Raw genomic sequence first — 19,638 nt, forward strand, 5'->3', positions numbered from 1 at the left:
TCAGGAAATACATAAAGAGTATGCACAATTCAGCGCTCAGAAGCACTGACTCAGAAGGTTCTGGATGGCTACATCAGAACATGCTCTGGTAAGAAATCAGAAGATGGTCAAGCAGAATCAGAACATGGACTATGAAGCATCAGAAGAACATGAGATCAGAAGCAAAAGCACTGATGTTCTGAATGGTATCACGCTCAAGCACTTCAAAGTCAGAAGACAAGAAGATGCTCTGCACCAAGCTGAATGACTTTGATATTCAAACGTTGTATACACAAATCCGAGTTCAGAAGCAAGTACAAGATGACAGGCTATTAAGTCTAATCTCTGATTGACAAAAGGAACGTTAGAAGCTACAAAAGGCAAAGTCAGTAAAAGCAGCAAAAGCATGGCTCGAGGTAGTTGACAAAAGTGTGAAACATTAAATGAAGCATTGTACTATCCACGCAATACATTAAATGCAACCTTACGGTCATCTTCTCAAACGCCTATAAATATGAAAGTTCTGATCAGAATCAGAAAACACAACTCTTGCAAAAATACTGAAACGCTGTCAATTTCAAAGCTCACGGACTTCATCTTCAACCTCACAAACTCTTGTAATATTTAGTGAGTGTTAAGCTTAGAACTTAAGAGAAATATCACAATTGTGATTATAGCTTTTTAAGAAGCAAATCAATACTCTTGTAAACATTTGTTTTACATTGATTGTAAAAGGTTCCTTGAGTGATCAGTGAGATCAGTAGACTCTAGAAGACTTAGAGGTTATCTAAATGGTGTATTCCTAGAGTGATCAAGTTGTGATCATTATACTCTAGAAGACTTAGAGGTTATCTAAGTGGAAAACCATTGTAATCAGATTGATTAGTGGATTAAATCCTCATTTGAGGTAAATCACTCTAAGGGGGTGGACTGAAGTAGTTTCATTAACAATGAACCAGGATAAAAATAATTTTGTTCATTGTTTTTATCTTAAGAGTTTTTAAAGTCACACTTATTCAAACCCCCACTTTCTAAGTGTTTTTCTATCCTTCAATTGGCATCAGAGCGTCGGTTCTAGGTGCAAGCACTTAACCGTGTTAGATAAAAGATTCAGGGAGAAAAACACAAAGTCAATATGGTTGAAACAGCTGCATCAACTGCTACACCTGTTTCTAATGATCAAAACAACAATGGAAATGGTTTCAATGGATATTCTAGACCACCAGTATTTGATGGTGAAAACTTTGAATACTGGAAAGATAAACTTGAAAGTTACTTTCTTGGTCAAGATGGTGACTTATGGGATCTAGTCTTGGATGGTTACAGACATCCAGTAAATGCTTGTGGAGTAAAGATGTCAAGACAAGAAATGAGTGATGATCAAAAGAAGCTATTCAAAAATCATCACAAGTGAAGGACTATTCTGCTGAATGCTATTTCTCATGCCGAATATGAGAAAATAACAAACAGAGAAACTGCTCATGACATCTTTGAATCCTTGAAGATGACTCATGAAGGTAATGCCCAAGTCAAGGAGACAAAAGCTCTTGCTTTAATCCAGAAGTATGAAGCTTTCAAGATGGAGGAAGATGAAAACATTGAAGCAATGTTCTCAAGATTCCAGACTCTGACTGCTGGATTAAGAGTACTTGACAAGGGATACACAAAGGCTGATCATGTCAAGAAAATCATCAGAAGCTTGCCCAGAAGATGGGGCCCAATGGTGACTGCATTCAAGATTGCTAAGAATCTGAATGAAGTCTCTCTTGAAGAGCTGATTAGTGCCCTGAGGAGTCATGAAATAGAGCTGGATGCTAATGAACCTCAGAAGAAAGGTAAGTCTATTGCTTTAAAATCAAATAATAAAAAATGCACTAACGCTTTTCAGGCTGAAGAAGAAGATTCTGAAGAGTCAGAATCAGAAGAAGAAGAATATGAACTGTCCATGATCTCCAGAAGAGTAAATCAACTCTGGAAGAGTAAACAAAGGAAGTTCAAGAACTTCAGAAGTTCTAAAAGACCTGAAAGAGGAGAATCTTCTGGACACAGAAGATCTGACAAAAAGAAGGTGACATGGTTTGAGTGCAAGGAGCCAGGTCACTATAAGAACGAGTGTCCAAAGCTTCAGAGGGAAATGCCCAAGAAGAAGTTTGAAAAGAAGAAAGGCCTTATGGCTATTTGGGATGACTCAGATTCTTCTGATTAAGAGTCAGACTCTGAAGATGAGCAGGCGAACATTACGCTGATGGCCACTGTTGATGATGAATCAGAATCTACATCAGACTCAGATTCTGAAGAGGTATTTTCTGAACTTTCTAGAGAAGAGTTAGTTTCTAGTCTAACTGAACTTCTGGAACTCAAGGCTCAACTTAGTATCAAATACAAAAAGCTGAAGAAGCTATTTGAATCTGAAACTAAGAAGCTTGAAGTAGAAAATTCTGAACTGAAGAAAAAAGTCTTAAAATTATCCAAAGATGTTGAATCATCTTCTGGTTCAGAAAAGTCTATTCCAAGTATGAAAAATATTCTTAAGAAATATGACTTGAGTTTTAGAAAGTTTTTATCTAGAGGTGTTGGAAGAAGTCAACTTGCCTCTATGATATATGCAGTTAGTGGAAACAAGAGAGTTGGTATAGACTATGAGGGTGAAACCCCATACGAACTTGAATCTGTGGATGATATGAAAATCACATACAAACCTCTGTATGATCAATTCAAGTATGGCTACTCCCATGATATTAGTATCACATCACATGCCAAGAGTTTTCACATTACACACACCAAGAAGCATGTGACACATACTAGAAAATATCATGTGACTCAGAATAGGGAATATCATGTTGTCCCTCCTGTTAATTTTCATGCTAAACCTAAGTTCAATCAGAACTTGAGGAGAACTAACAAGAAAGGACCCAAGAAATTGTGGGTACCTAAGGAAAAGATTATCCCTGTTGTAGATATCCTTGGCAGCAAAGAAGACAAAGGAAAACATGTCATGGTACCTGGACTCTGGATGCTCGCGGCACATGACGGGAAAAAGGTCTATGTTCCAAGACCTGGTGCTTAAATCTGCTGGAGAAGTTAAGTTTGGAGGGAATCAGAAGGGCAAGATCATTGGCTCTGGAACCATAAGTATTGGTAACTCTCCGTCCATAACTAATGTTCTGCTAGTAGATGGATTAGCTCATAACTTACTGTCCATAAGTCAATTAAGTGACAATGGATATGACATAATCTTTAATCAAAAGTCTTGTAAAGCTATTAGTCAGAAGGATGGCTCAATCCTATTTACAGGAAAGAGAAAGAACAACATTTACAAGATTGATCTTCAAGATCTTAAGAATCAGAAGGTTACTTGCCTTATGTCTGTTAGTGAAGAGCAATGGGTCTGGCACAGAAGATTAGGTCATGCTAGTTTGAGAAAGATTTCTCAGATTAACAAACTTAATCTGGTCAGAGGACTCCCTAATCTGAAATACAAATCAGACGCTCTTTGTGAAGCATGTCAGAAAGGGAAGTTTTCCAAACCTGCATTCAAATCTAAGAATGTTGATTCTTCCTCTAGGCCGCTAGAACTTCTGCATATTGATCTTTTTGGCCTTGTCAAAACTACATCAATCAGAGGGAAGAAATATGGATTAGTCATCGTAGACGACTATAGCAGATGGATATGGGTAAAGTTCTTGAAACACAAGGATGAGTCTCATACAATGTTCTTTGACTTCTGCACTCAAATTCAATCTGAGAAAGAGTGTAAAATCATAAAGGTCAGAAGTGATCATGGTGGCGAATTTGAGAACAGATTCTTTGAGATTTATTTCAAAGAAAATGGTATTGCCCATGATTTCCCTTGCCCTAGAACTCCACAGCAAAATGGAGTTGTAGAGCGCAAGAATAGGACTCTACAAGAAATGGCTAGAACTATGATCAATGACACCAATATGGCTAAGCATTTCTGGGCAGAAGCAATAAACACTGCATGTTATATTCAGAATAAAATCTCCATAAGACCTATTCTTAATAAGACTCCTTATGAATTGTGGAAGAACAGAAAGCTCAACATTTCTTATTTCCATCCATTTGGATGTATATGTTATATTCTGAACACTAAAGATCATCTGCATAAGTTTGATTCTAAGGAACAAAAGTGTTTCCTTCTTGGATATTCTGAACGCTCTAAAGGCTGCAGAGTATACAATACTGAAACATTGGTTGTTGAAGAATCAATCAATATCAGATTTGATGATAAGCTTGGTCTTGAAAAGCCAAAGCAGTTTGTGAATTTTGCAGATATAGAAATCTCTAATTCAGACTCTGAAGAACCCAGAAGCAAAGTATTAGAAGATCAAGTTGCTGCTACATTAGAGAATCTCGGAATTTCTGAAGAGCCAACTATCAGAAGATCTTCTAGACTCAACTCTGCTTACTCAGAAGATGTTATCATTGGGAAGAGAGAAGATCCTATCAGAACAAGAGCATTCCTTAAGAACAATGCAGAATGTCAATTTGGTCTAGTATCTCTTATTGAGCCAACTTCTGTTGATCAAGCTCTAGAGGATGCTAACTGGATAATTTCCATGCAAGAAGAACTAAATCAGTTTACAAGGAATGATGTTTGGGATCATGTTCCAAGACCAAAAGGATTTAACATCATTGGAACTAAGTGGGTCTTCAGAAACAAGCTAAGCAAAAAAGGAGAAGTTGTAAGAAACAAAGCCAGACTGGTTGCTCAGGGCTATAGTCAGCAAGAAGGTATTGACTATATTGAAACCTTTGCACCAGTGGCCAGGTTAGAATCTATTCGCTTATTAATTTCTTTTGCCACTCAACATAACATCACTCTGTATCAGATGGATGTTAAGAGTGCCTTCTTAAATGGTTATATAGATGAGGAAGTATATGTCCACCAACCTCCTGGTTTTGAAGACTCTAAGTCTCCAGAACATGTTTTCAAACTAAAGAAATCATTATATGGCCTGAAGTAAGCTCCTAGAGTTTGGTATGAAAGATTAAGTTCTTTCCTTCTGGATAATGGTTTCACTAGAGGACAAGTGGATACTACTCTCTTTTGTAAAACCTTTAAAAAGGATATTTTAATTTTCCAAATATATGTTGATGATATTATCTTTGGAACCTCTAATGCTATACTTGGATGATAACACGAAAATGTATCGTTTATTTGGCTCGATTTATATCAATTATTTCCTTATTTTATCTTAATTATGTTGTTTTATGTTGGTTTTAGGCTGGTATTTCTATTGTTTCAGGTTTTACGCTCATATTGAGACTATTTGTGAAAAGGAAAGAAATTGAGCTAAAAATCACTACTATTTGTGCCTAAAAGATGGAAAAGAGGTACTGTAGTGAAGTGGAGGTGCAAATGGAATGAATCAAATGTGAAGGGTGAAAATACGATGGATCAAGTGTGGAAGCCCAGCCCACGAAGGAGCTGAAGCTCCCACTATGAAGAAGCTGAGACGCCCGTCTAAGGGCCCAATTGCATGGAGACGCCCGTCTCCAAAGTTCTAGGGCCACGTCATCAAAGGAGACGTCTGTCTCCCAAGCTCACCCACGTTCATAGGCCACATCACATGAAGGAGACGTCCGTCTCCAATAATCCAGCCACTTTGAGACCCACGTCTCAAGACTCGTTCAAAGATAGTTAAATTTGAAGGCCCGCGTCTCCGTTTTATACTCCACCAACCAAGTCTTCCTATATTTTCTCAACTTCCCACTCCACTATCTCCACTACTTCTCACGTGATGCTGAATGTAACTTCCATTTCCATTCACTATATAAAGGGTCTTAGCATTCATTTGAAGGCATCCAAGTTTTAGGCGCGGAAGCGCTGTTCATAGTTTTAGGCATATATTATCACTTTGTAAAAGTGGTAGTTTCTCACATTGAGAAACTACCACACCATTAGTTTTAGGCCTACAATTTATGTACTCTTGGATCACAATCTTGCCGACATTATTTCAAAGCTTCATTCAAGTTTCAAGATTTGTTTTGTTCGCAATTTAATTCAAGTTTATTTCGTCTGCTTTACTTCCAGGTTTATTTATTTGCAATTATTTTAGTTTTATGTTCTTATAATATTGTTTTATCATTATTATTATAATATGGTTAGTAATTATAATTTCATGTTTAATAATTATAATTCCATGTTTAATAATTATAATTTCATGTTTGTTTCTTTAAGTATGTCTGGCTAATTTATTTAGATGTCGGTATGTAAAGTAATTTAACCGTAGGGATCCGAATTAAATTGGCTTAATTATGTTTTATTAATTATCACTTGTTTTTGGTTTGTATGTCTAATTTAATTAGTAAGTCTTAAAACCAATAGAGCGAAAGTTTGAGGGGTTAAGACGGTCAAAGGTTAAAATCAATAGAGCGAAAGTTTGAGATCTTTAACTGGATAGTAGACATAGGACATTAGTTTTAAGGATGGCGAAAGCGTATTAGAACTAATTAGAACTTATTTATTTTCAAAAAGTGTTTTTATACCCGCGCGGGATGGCGAAAGCGTACGTTAGGGATATTAGCATGTTCCGAGTCAACAGAGCGAGAGTTTGAGATTAGGAAATTTAAGTAGATAACGACTTCATAAAATAAGCATTTTATTAATTACGTTGTTTTCAAAAAGCGTTTCTAAATCTGGTGGGATGGCGAAAGCGTACATTAAGAGTTAGGATCGTAGTCTGAATCAATAGAGCGAGAGTTTGAGAGGAGGACTTTTAATCAATAGAATTAATAAAGATCTTTAATTGAATTAACACCATAGCCAATGGACCTTCGGATCACCTAAGTTAGATGAAATACATACTGATATCCATTTATTATTATATTCCTAGATTTAAGATTTTAGTTTCCCCTTTATAAAAAAACCCAAATATCATTAGCCTTAGCTTTACATAGTAACTTTAGATAACGGTAGGTCGATTTATAGTCCCTGTGGATTCGATATCTTTTAAAACTACACGACACGACTGTGCACTTGCAGTTATCCCGACTAATAGACACGCAAAGTCGCGATCATTGGACAGGAGTTTGCTAAGTCTATGCAGGATGAGTTTGAAATGAGCATGATTGGAGAACTCAAGTACTTCCTTGGGATCCAGATCAATCAAACCTCTGAAGGAACTTATGTTCATCAAACTAAGTATGTGAAAGAACTTCTGAAGAAGTTTAATCTTTCAGAAAGGAAAGAAGCAAAAACTCCTATGCATCCAACGTGTGTTCTAGGTAAGGATGAGGTAAGTAAGAAGGTAGATCAGAAGCTCTACAGAGGTATGATTGGATCTCTTCTATATCTTACTGCTTCTAGACCTGATATTTTATTCAGTGTTTGTCTGTGTGCAAGATTCCAATCAGATCCTAGAGAATCTCACTTAACAGCTGTTAAGAGAATTCTGAGGTATCAAAAAGGTACTACTAATGTTGGTTTAGTCTACAGAAGATCTGAAGAATACAACTTAGTAGGATTTTGTGATGCTGATTACGCTGGAGATAGAGTTGTAAGGAAAAGTACTTCTGGAAGTTGTCAATTTCTTAGAATTCACCTAATCTCCTGGTACAGCAAGAAGCAAACTATAATTGCCCTCTCTACAACAGAAGCAGAATATGTTGCTGCTGCTGGATGTAGTACACAGATGCTCTGGATGAAGAGTCGGCTAGAAGATTATCAGATATATGAGAGTAACATTCCTATCTTCTGTGATAATACTTCTTCTATTTGTTTATCTAAGAATCCAATCTTACATTCCAAAGCTAAACATATTGAGATTAAACATCATTTCATTAGGGACTATGTTCAGAAGGGTGTTCTATCTTTAAACTTTGATGATACAGACCATCAATGAGCTGATATCTTTACAAAACCCCTTGCTGAAGATAGGTTTAAGTTCATTCTGAAGAATATCAGTATGGATTTATACCTAGAATGAAAGGATGAGAAGTTCTGATATATGGATTAGATTTGAAATGATTAGTTTTATTTTCTTATAAGAAGTTCTGAATGTTGATCAGTTAGATATTCTGATTCTGTTATTCCTAACGTTTCATATGTCTAAGATGATTCAGAATCTCTTTTAAAGCAAAACAGCTGTCACCAGCTATTCTAGAAGATGAACACATGTCCACTCTAATTGGACAAGCATGCGTGCAGTTGATGAGACGCCGCCCTAGGTAACTGTGCAAATCATTTCAAATATCACATTTTGCCCTAACGTCACTCATCATTAAATGCTAACTGATTCAATCTCTGTAATCTCCTTCATTCAGAATCATATTGCATATCATTTCAAATTCGTGCCTATATAAACACATCTCCATATCATTTCATCTCTTTCCATTCTCTCTCATTGTTCATTATCTGTGTTTGCTCCCTCTCTCTCTCTCTCTCTCTCTCTCTCTTTGCATAAACCCTAGTTACTAAACCCTATATCTCAGTATGTATCCATGGCTTCCTCTTCAAATGTTCAACGCAAGGTATCATCCTCAAACCATGTTCAATAAAAAGAAATCTGCAAACCCTCCTTTGAAGTCTTGTTCGATTCCTTATGATGAACTGGAGGTTCTCTGCGAAACAATGGTAGATTTTGAAAATCTTTTGGCTCATGATTTCAAAATCAAAATTGGAATGCTAGTACAAGGATGGACAAATTTATTTGAAAGGTTGACTGGACCAGTTTACCGTTTATTGGTTAAGGAATTCTGGACACATGCTACGGTTACTTTAACTTCCATCATCTCCTTCGTGCTAGGGCATGAAGTTGTTGTGACTGAGATGCTGGTAAGGAAACTGTATGGTCTTGATGGTATAGATGGAATCACTAGAGCTCTTCATGGAAGAATTGATTGGGATAAAGTTGATCGAGAGTTGTTTTCTGCTGGTGTTGCCTCTCCCTACACTACTGACTTGAAGCCTCCCTACAGAGTATGGGCTAAGATCATTCTGAGATCTCTCTATCACAGAAAATCATCAAGTTCTGTTACCTACATTAATCAAGATCAGAAGTATGTCTTGTTCTGCATTGGAAAAGGCATGAGAGTGAATCTTCCTCACATTTTGTTTCAGCATCTGAAGACAAATGTTGAAGAATCAAGGGATGAGGAACGTAAGAAGTATCAGTTTAAGAAGAATACCATTCCTTTTCGAAGAATGATATCTGATATTCTGACTGAAAGTGGTTTGTCAGATACTCTAAGAGCAACTGGCTTTTCTCAGAACTTTACTGCAATTCGTGTAAGTATTCTAAATTCTCAGTCTCTAAAAAGGATGCTTTTGATTGAAAAGGTGACCACTCCTCCAAAAGTGTTTCTAGATATTCTGACAAGAAGAACTCCTGTTGTTGGCTTCTCCCACATGTTCAAAGAGGAGCTTGATAAAACTGTCAAACGTTATCTGAAATCTTGTGTTAAAGCACAAACTTCTGTTGATCCTGCTTGGATTCGTGGAAGAACTAAGAAAGAAGGATAAGAAGAAGAAAGAGAAGAAGCTGAAGAGAAAGGTCACAGAAGAAGGACCTGATGCTAAGAAAGAAAAGAAACAGAAGAAACCTTCAGGTATAGTAATTTCTGAATCTGTACCTACTGCTAATTCTGAACGTATATCAACAGATTCCCTTAAAGTACCCAGAACTTCTGAACAGTTTCAGAAGCTCATAGAAGATGCTTTCAAAGCAGACTCTTCTAGCTCTCAATCTACCTCTGCCCTTCCCCCTCAGGAAAAGCCTACTTCTTCTGAAATTCCATCTTCTTCCACCATTTCAAATCAACCCCTTTCTTTACCAATTCTTAACCCCCAACCGCTAAATGCTGTTTTTCCTCAAATACCTTCTGAAAATATATTCTCTATCACATCCATTCCTTCTGCAATCTCACCTATAATTGATCATTCAACCACCTCCACTGCAGATTCTGCATCATCTCTAACCTCTTCTTTCACCTCTGCTTTATTCTCAAGAGAACCTGAACCCTATTTCTTTCTTAACCCAGATTCTTCTACCACCCAATTCAAAACCCCTAACCCAGAACTTTCTGTTGGTGTACATTTTGAATTCTTGAAGCATAAGGTACAGACAGGATTATAAGCATTGAAGGTTGCACATAATGTCAGGACGGATTATGTTGCTACCAAAGGTCTCTGGAGAGCTTTCAGAAGGGAGCTTAATTCTGACTTTCTGAAGCTTCAGAAGGCATGTGAAGCAGAAGCTCCTGGCCCTTGTGGATTCCTAAGGGATTTTGAAGACATCTATTTCTTTCCCATCGGGAGCTGGAAATCTTTTGAAGAGAAAGAATTGGTTGATGAGCTTGAAGAAGTTCATCCTCTTGCTATGGTTGTGTGGAAGCCTCATTATCATGTTCTGACTGGAGACTTTCAGTCCATATTCAACTGGCTAAGGGAGAATCCCTCTGTTAATGCACTAGATATGGTATACCCAGAAGTTGAATATCCATCAGAACCAGTTGCTCCAACACCTCCACAGAATTTGGCTGACATTCTTCTGGCTCTAGAGAATCCAGATGCTGCTATCCCTACTCCTGTATATGCTGAAGTTGCTTCTGAATCAGAAGCTGGTGCTGAGAATCATGATGCTGAGACTCATTCTGCTGAGAAATCTCCTGTTCAGGAAAATCAAGATGATGTTCTCATGGTGGATGCACATGCTGAGAATCCTCCTCTTATGAACAATAGCTTTGATGCTTCTTCTGCTAGACCTTCTGTTTTGATAAACACCATGAAGGCTCTTCAACAGAATCAAGCTGATCTAGCTTCTTGTTTGGACAAGCATGAGGATATTCATAATGAGTTCAGATCATTCATGAAGACGCAGACTGAAGACACTACTGATATTAAAAACCTTCTGGCCATGTTAGCAAATAGGCTTGGCCCGTCGTAGTCTGTCTTGGTCTTAGTTATTTTCATGTTTTTATGCATCTGTTTTTTTTCTGCATCTGCTTCTGTCAATTTTTGTACTTCTGATATTGTTAATCAATGAAATCATTATCTTCTTCACCATATGTGTCTTTTATCATCTGAATCTTTTAATGCTTTTTGATGTTATGACAAAAAGGGGGAGAAACATGATAATTGATTTGGTTTATTATATCAGTTGCTGGGATTAAGTCTCAACATTTCCTAACATTATTTGCAAGTTCTATGTCTTTGAGATTTTTTGCAGGATTGAAGATATTCTGAAAAAGCTCAACATGAGAAGCAAATACATGAGGAAAAGCAATTCTATAAAGAAGCATGCTCTTGGAAAATTGAAGCAAGCTTAGTGTTGTGAAGCTTCAAGATCAGAAGCGAGAAGAATGTTCTGATATTCTTTTGTAGAATATGCCCTGATACATTTTCTTCTTTTGAATGCTCTGATACATGTTCTTTCTTAAGAATGTTCTGATCTATTCATGCTCTGATATTTTTGTCCAGTATGCTCTGATACATTTCAGGATGTAAAGATGCTCTGATGATGCTCTGATACATTCAAGAATGTTCTTATACAATCAAGCATGCTATTTCAAAGAAGAAATTCAAAGCTCTGAAGCTGTCCTATGGAAGCAAGAAGCATAAGCTCTGAATATTCTGAAGTTCTAGGTAAAGTGAAAGTCTCTACTGAAATGGAAAATACTCAGGGAAGTCTTTTATTTATAAATTCTTCTAGTATTTATTTCAGGGGGGATTGTTAATCTCAGGGGGAGACATATTCACACACTCTGATTATATGCTTATGCTATATTTGTGTAATTGTCTTTTGTCATCTGATATTCTGATTGCAAATTCATATCAATTATATATGTTTTTGTGAAAAAAATCCAAATAACCAGGTTTAAAAAAAATTTACACCAAAAACCAGGTTTTCAGGAAAATTACCTGTATGACCAGGTTTTGCAGGTGGTCTCCACATAGGAGCCACCTGCGGTGGCGCAAACACACAAATGGCCTCTTAATATGCGCCACCTGGGGTGGCGCCAACTTGTATTTTCTTCTTTCAAGCCACCTTGGGTGGCGCATACATGCATTTGCTTTTTTTTTTTGTTTTTTTTTCTTGTTTTAACATGTTTATTTTATTTGGTTTTTGATTTTCTTAAATTGTTTTAACTTGTTTTAACATAATTAAAAAAACTATTAAATAAATAGTTAGACAAGTAGTGTTTAATGATATAAATAGGGAAGAAACATTACAAATACGAGAAATACAGAAAAAACATTACAAATACGGGAAGTACGGGACAAACATTACAAATACGAAAAAAAAGAGAATATTTTTAAAACATGGATATTATGCTATTCATGAACCCTCGGACCACGACCCCTCGGACCATGACCCCTCGGACCATGACCCCTCGGACCGCCAGTTCCGCAATCTAGAATTGTTCGAATCCGGTTGGAAGGTTCTCGACAACCCATTTCTCCACGACCCCCCCTATTCCTTGGTTGTTCTTGTTGTGTCTGGGTAGGTGGGCCTCAGATTAGACCCTCCATGCGCTCGTTGGACATGTAGTCTTGGATCCTGCTGTCAAACAGTCGGGTCCCCACTCCCCATGCCCTCAAAGATTGGTCTTGGCGGTGGAGTTGTGTCATATGGTCGGTAAAACCCAGCGCTTGATTGGCCTTGGAAAAAAGGCATTGTTTGTTGGGGTGTGGTGTAGCCATATTGTTGGTGTTGTGATTGTTGGGGTGTGGTGTAGCCATACTGTTGGTATTGTGACGATTGAGTGATCATTTGCTCGTTTGGGTCGTATTCGTCATCTAGACCCATGTCGGGGCTGGGTTGCCTATTGGAGTTGAAGGGTCCGGCGTCGTCGTGTTGTTGGGTGAAGCCCCATGATTGTTGTTGGATGGGTTGCCTAGTGGAGGTGGAGGGGCCGGCGTCGTAGTGTTGTTGGGTGAAGCCCCATGATTGTTGTTGGATGGGTAGCCTAGTGGAGGGGTCGGCGTCATGGAGTTGTTGGGTGAAGCCCCATGATTGTTGTTGGATGGGTTGACTTTGGTAGGGCGTTGTTGGTGTTGTTTGATATTCTTCATGGTAAGGTTGTTCGGAGGTTTGGCGTTGTTGGCATTGTTGACGTTGTTGGGGTGGTTGTTGGGGTCGTTGTTGGTTGTATTGATGTTGGCGGGGGTTATGTAGGTAGTAGGGGTTGGACACATACATATCGGGGGTTGTTACTGTTCTATACCAATCAACGTAGTCCGCGGTTGGAAACATGGGGAGTTGGGCAACAGGGAATTGTAGTAGACGGCGGCGACGCTGCTTCCACATCTCACAAAGTTCAGGTGCGAATGAACGATAATTTGCGTGATCCCATTGGTGATTGACTCTTCTAATATGCCAACGACCCAGATTAGTGGGGGGGATCCGGGATTGGTTGATGCATGCCAAACTATAGTCTCACACGGTCAGATTGGTGCATCTCCACGATGTTGAACCTTATTATAGGTGTCACTGCAGTCCAAACTTCTTGGTCACTCTCGTTTGGCTCATGGTCTAGCATCAAGTATGGTCTCCAATTAAACTGCGTAGGAGAAAAAATAATATATTATTAAAAAAGATGATGGATTGTAATACATCTATATGATCATATAAAAGTTTAGTGGTAATACATCTTCAGCTCGGAGGTGATCCAATAGGTCCCGATACAAAATAACACTCCCCCTCGGATTCTTACTGTAATCCAATTTAGGACCACAGAACCTAAAAAAAAGGAGCAAACATTTCATATTTTTATGTAAAAGAGAGTTAGCATTCAAGGGATAGCGTTGAAAAAGACATACCTTGTTGCATATGGGAACGTGTAGTTGTTCCTGCCTGGAGGGGATAGCGTAGGCAGTCTCCACCAACCCCATACTTGTAGGAGGAACGCACATCCATAGAAGGTGCACTTGTCGGCAACCGCGTGCTTACAAAGCGATTGGTATAACATCGCCAAAACGACAGACCCCCAACTATATTTCCTAATCTTGCTAATACTATCAAATTTACTTAAATAAAAAAAAATTGACAGTGTTTCCTGTCGACTCCGGGAATAAAAGGTTACCAAACATTAGCATGATATAGACCTTAGTCATTAACCAAACATAGTCCTCGGTAGAGTTGTCGCTCAATATGAGTTCATCATAATAAGCTCTAAGGGAGGCCAGACTGATACCCTGGCCTCTTGAACCTTGAGTAGGCACAACTAGATCTCTTCCCAACACTCTCTCACATAGTGAATTAGCATTTTGAACAGGTACATTAACAGCCTTCCCATCAATGGGGAGACCAAGCAACATATATACATCCTCTAGAGTAACCGTACACTCACCTATTGGAAGATGAAACGTGTGGGTTTCAGGCCTCCATCGCTCTAGTAAGGCAAGGATGAATTTTCTGTCTATGGTGTTTTTGTGCATTTTTATGACATGTCCGAAGCCACATGCTTGTAGATTCTGAATAATCCTCTCGTCAGGTTCAACATAAGCGTGAGAACGTGTACGAAATCGGTCAATAACCTAAGAACCACAAATAAATAGATTAAACTGGATATCATATAAGTATAGATGTTTAGAAATAAATAAGTATGAACTTACATATGTCGCCAAGTTCGCTCTAGTTCCTCTGTGGGTTTCACCCATGGTAAGAAGTTATTGAGCCATTTTCAAGAACTCTGAAACTTTTCTGCGGATTTGAAAATGATAAGTGTTTGTGAAGATAACAGATGAAATATTGATGAAAAGAGAGTATTCTATGAGAGTATTTATAGAGGGGATGCATGTGATACAGATCTCAAAGTGTTTGTGAAGATGACAGCCAAGTGGTGAGCATGCATGTGATACAGATCTCAAAGTAATAAAGATAGGTTCACATGCATTCTGTGTTTTGGGCAGAATAGACTAGGCGTGCATGCATTCTGTGATCTGTACAGAATAGACTAGACATGCCTGCATCCCGTGTTCTGTGCCAAATTGACTAAGCATGCATGCATACAGTGTTATGTTGCAGGTAGATCACATGCACGCTTAAGAGTGGGCCAAATTAGGGTTTTGCTTGTGGGGACCAACTAAGAAAATTAGGGCAAAAAAAAACATTGAACTAATGCGCCACCTGGGGTGGCGCCTTCCTGTTGATTTTTGAACCAATGCGCCACCTAGGGTGGCGCCTACATGTAACTTTATTTATTTATTTTTATTTTAAAAATTAGGGTTTAGGGTTTCTTATTGTAGTTTCACCTCAAATAATTTGCGCAACTCGACTGTGCACGTCTGTGACGATACAGGCATTTATTTTCCATCAATTTTATTCGCATGTGGCTTGTACAGTATGCACAACTCAGTAAGGTTGTGTCTGGTCAAGTCGATTGTGTAGCAGTGTCATGCATACCTCAAATCAACTCAGCACGTCTGTGACGATACAAGCATTTATTTTCCATCAATTTTATTCGCAGGTGGCTTGTACAGTATGCACAACTCAGTAAGGCTGTGTCTGGTCAAGTCGACTGTGTATCAGTGTCATGCATACCTCAAATCAACTCAGCACGTCTGTGACGATACAAACATTTATTTTCCATTAACTTTATTCGCATGTGATTGTACAGTATGCACAACTCAGTATGGCTGTGTCTACATAGAGGAAACCTCTAATGTGAAAAATAACACAACTCATTACACATCTCATTACACATCTAACTACAAACTCAACAATGGCCCCTCCATAATATATTATCAACGCTCATGTTTTTGGCGAGACATATGACAACGAAGAAGTTGGTTTTCTGTTTAGAAACAATGAGGTTACACGATTTTGTTTAAGCAGAAAAGCAAATTTCAGTTACTTCAAAGAGAGATTAGAGACGAAGCTTGCAATGGGTGGTGTATCCCCAATTTTTTACCAATATCGATTTCTTCGTGGGGACAACCCAGTCAAGTTTATCCAAGTTGAGATCAAATATGATGAAGACATGCAGAATATGTTCGCCAATCATGAGTATTCTGGTTACGACTGCATAGAACTGTATGTTACTCTACCAGAAGTTCAACCCACACAAATGGTTGAGTCACAAGTCATTGATGCACTTGAAGACGAGCAAGCAGAGGTCGACGTTGTAGATGAAGAAGAAGCACCGGAAATAGAAGTTGATAACTTGGTCAACGAGGAAAGTGAAGACGAACCGGAAGTTGTTGTACCACCAGATCAAGTGCATATGCCTCCAGCGCACATGAGGAACTTGAATTTTGATGGGGATGACGAACCATCGACTGCTATTTTCTATGATCCATATACTCAAACAGATCAACGGTTAAAAGAAGGAGACAAATTTCGTTCAAAGGAGGCATGTATCATGGCCATAAAAAGATTTCATATGGCAAACAATGTTGATTTTAAAGTTGATCGCACCAACGTTGAGAGGTACAAAATTAAGTGTAGAAACACTGATTGTGGATTCAGGTTGCATGCATCTTCGGACACACATTGCCCCCCAACCTGGACTTTGTTTGATTTCAGACAGACATGCTTCCATCGAGAGTGCGTACAACAATCCAGCAAACGGGTGGCAAAACCCAACTTCAACGCATGTTTACTGTATTCGACACATTGCACAAAATTTCATGCGAGAGATAAAGGACAGGGCTCTTCGGAAGACTCTTGTCAATGCCGGATATGCATTGACTCAACCGACGTTCCAATATTATCGACATGAAATTGTAGCGGCAAATCTAGATGCAGGCAGATGGGTAGACAATCTTGCTAGAGAGAAATGGACCAGATCATACGACAACGGGAAGCGATGGGGGCACATGACTACGAATCTTGTGGAGTCTATGAACGGAGTGTTTAAGGGCATCAGACACCTTCCGATTACTGCCTTGGTGGAAGCAATATACTATAGGATGGCTTCTCTTTTCGCAAGAAGAGGTGAGCGTTGGAGTGCAGTTCTAGAATCCGGACAAGTATTCAGCGAAACATGCGTCAAATTCATGAAAGAGAAATATGCCAAAGCCAACAGCCACATTGTGACATCTTTCGATCGATTCAACCGGACCTTCAGTGTTAAAGAAACGATTGACCATAACGAGGGCCTTCCGAGACAACAATACAGGGTTCTTATAGACGAAGGGTGGTGCGATTGCGGAAAGTTTCAAGCCTTTCGCATACCATGCTCTCATGTAATTGCAGCATGTTCGTATGCGCATCAAGATCCGTTAGCACTTTTATCTCCCATTTACAAGGCGGAGGATACCTTGCTCGGAGTGTACAATAATGCATTTCAAGTGATGGCAAAGGAGGATTATTGGCCTGCGTATGAAGGGGACGTGGTTTGGCATAATGACAACATGCGGAGAAAGAAAAGAGGTCAACCAAACAGCACCCGGATCAGAACCGAGATGGATCATGAGAAAATGATACGAAAGTGTGGCATATGTCGTGAAGTCGGGCACAATAAAAATACCTGTCCTAACCGTGGATCAAACTCCACCAACAATTAGTTGTATGTCATTTGTATTTTGTATTTGTATTTGTACTTCTTAAGTATTTGTATTTGTATTTGTATTTGTACCGCTTATGTATTTGTATTATCTCTTGTTAAATCAACTAGTTATTTATTTCTTGTAGTGAAACAGTCTTCATGACCCATACTTTCAGTTTGTATTTTGGACAGTCAAATACGCATGCTTTCGTCTAGTCCCATCAAGCCATGCATTGATCAGTGTGCCTTCATTTATCATACAAGTTAGGCGTGCTTGTAAACAGTACGCAATAGTACTCCTTTTCTACCCACTACTATTATAAATTAGGGGTTCCTAGGGTTGAGTTTACACACAGAAACACAAACTCCAAACACCAAACAATTACGCAAACACAACAATGTCTCGCATTAGGCCAGATGGATGTCACCGGACAACAGAGCCGCCGCCCCGGAGATCAACATGGCGTATCGAACCTGAACCGGAGTATCGCAGAAGGAACGGACATGTCATATTCTCTCCCATCAAACCTCCCATGCCGGTGATGTTTTGGAATATCACTTCCGTCGAGCAACTCAAGAGGACTCTCATGACTTTTTTAGAGGGGGAGTACGAATCCGGCGAACAGATAAGAAGTATCAAGAGGCTTAAAACAAGGGCCGATGCTGTGACTAGAGCAACGATAAATTTCTGGGATAACGTGGAATACGACATTGATTGCATTCAAATGATGCATGGACCCAATGACATTGTTTTAACCTTAGTAATTTCTTAGATGTTTTAGTTTTTTTTTGTTGGTTATTTTCAATGTACCTTTTTATTTAATGAATGAATTAATGTTTTCCATGAACGCTTGTGTTAGCTTATTCACTGATCTTATCTGCGCTAATTTAATATATATATTTTTTAAATATGTTAAAATAAAAACAATTTAAAAAAAAACAAAAAAAAAAGCAAATGCATGTATGCACCACCCAAGGTGGCTTGAAAGAAGAAAATACAAGTTGGCGCCACCCCAGGTGGCGCATATGAAGAGGCCATTTGTGTGTTTGCGCCACCGCAGGTGGCTCCTATGTGGAGACCACCTGCAAAACCTGGTCATACAGGTAATTTTCCTGAAAACCTGGTTTTTGGTGTAAATTTTTTTGTAAACCTGGTTATTTGGAATGTGGTACTCTAATCCTTTACATTTTCCATTTCAGGAAATACATAAAGAGTATGCACAATTCAGCGCTCAGAAGCACTGACTCAGAAGGTTCTGGATGGCTACATCAGAACATGCTCTGGAAAGACATCAAAAGATGGTCAAGCTGAATCAGAACATGGACTATGAAGCATCAGAAGAACATGAGATCAGAAGCAGAAGCACTGATGTTCTGAACGGTATCACGCTCAAGCACTTCAAAGTCAGAAGACAAGAAGATGCTCTGCACCAAGCTGAATGACTCTGGTATTCAAACGCTGTATACACAAATCTGAGTTCAGAAGCAAGTACAAGATGATAGGCTATTAAGTCTAATCTCTGACTGACAAAAGGAATGTTAGAAGCTACAAAAGGCAAAGTCAGTAAAAGCAGCAAAAGCAGCAAAAGCATGGCTCGAGGTAGTTGATAAAAGTGTGAAACATTAAATGCAGCGTTGTACTATTCATGCAATGCATTAAATGCAACCCAACGGTCATCTTCTCAGACACCTATAAATATGGAAGTTCTGATCAGAAGCAGAAAACACAACTATTGCAAAAATACTGAAACGCTGTCAAATTCAAAGCTCACAAACTTCATCAATGTGGGTTGAGTTTATAGGGTTGAGTTTGCTCACTACAGACTCAACAATGTGGAACTTCTTCAACGTATATATTTTTAACCAAACCCCAACAATCTCCATCTTGATTGAAAATAATACATTAACTTTCATTGTCTTAACCGACAATCATACTCCACCATAAAGAGTGTCAACATGTATATTTTTAATCAATCTTAACAATATCCACCTTGATTAAAAATAATACAACTTTCATTGTCTTCACCGACAGTCATACTCCACCATAAAGACTATAGTCACTTGAAGCTACACTACTCCAAGAATTTTCACATTGGCTTAACCGACAATAATAGCTTTCAAAACTATCATACTCTCTCACGAAGAATATATTTCACTTGAAGCTAAACCACTCCAAGAATTTCACATTGTCATCACCAAAAATAA

Source organism: Vicia villosa, unplaced genomic scaffold (assembly GCF_029867415.1).
Source record: "Vicia villosa cultivar HV-30 ecotype Madison, WI unplaced genomic scaffold, Vvil1.0 scaffold8, whole genome shotgun sequence".
Lineage (NCBI taxonomy): Eukaryota > Viridiplantae > Streptophyta > Magnoliopsida > Fabales > Fabaceae > Vicia > Vicia villosa.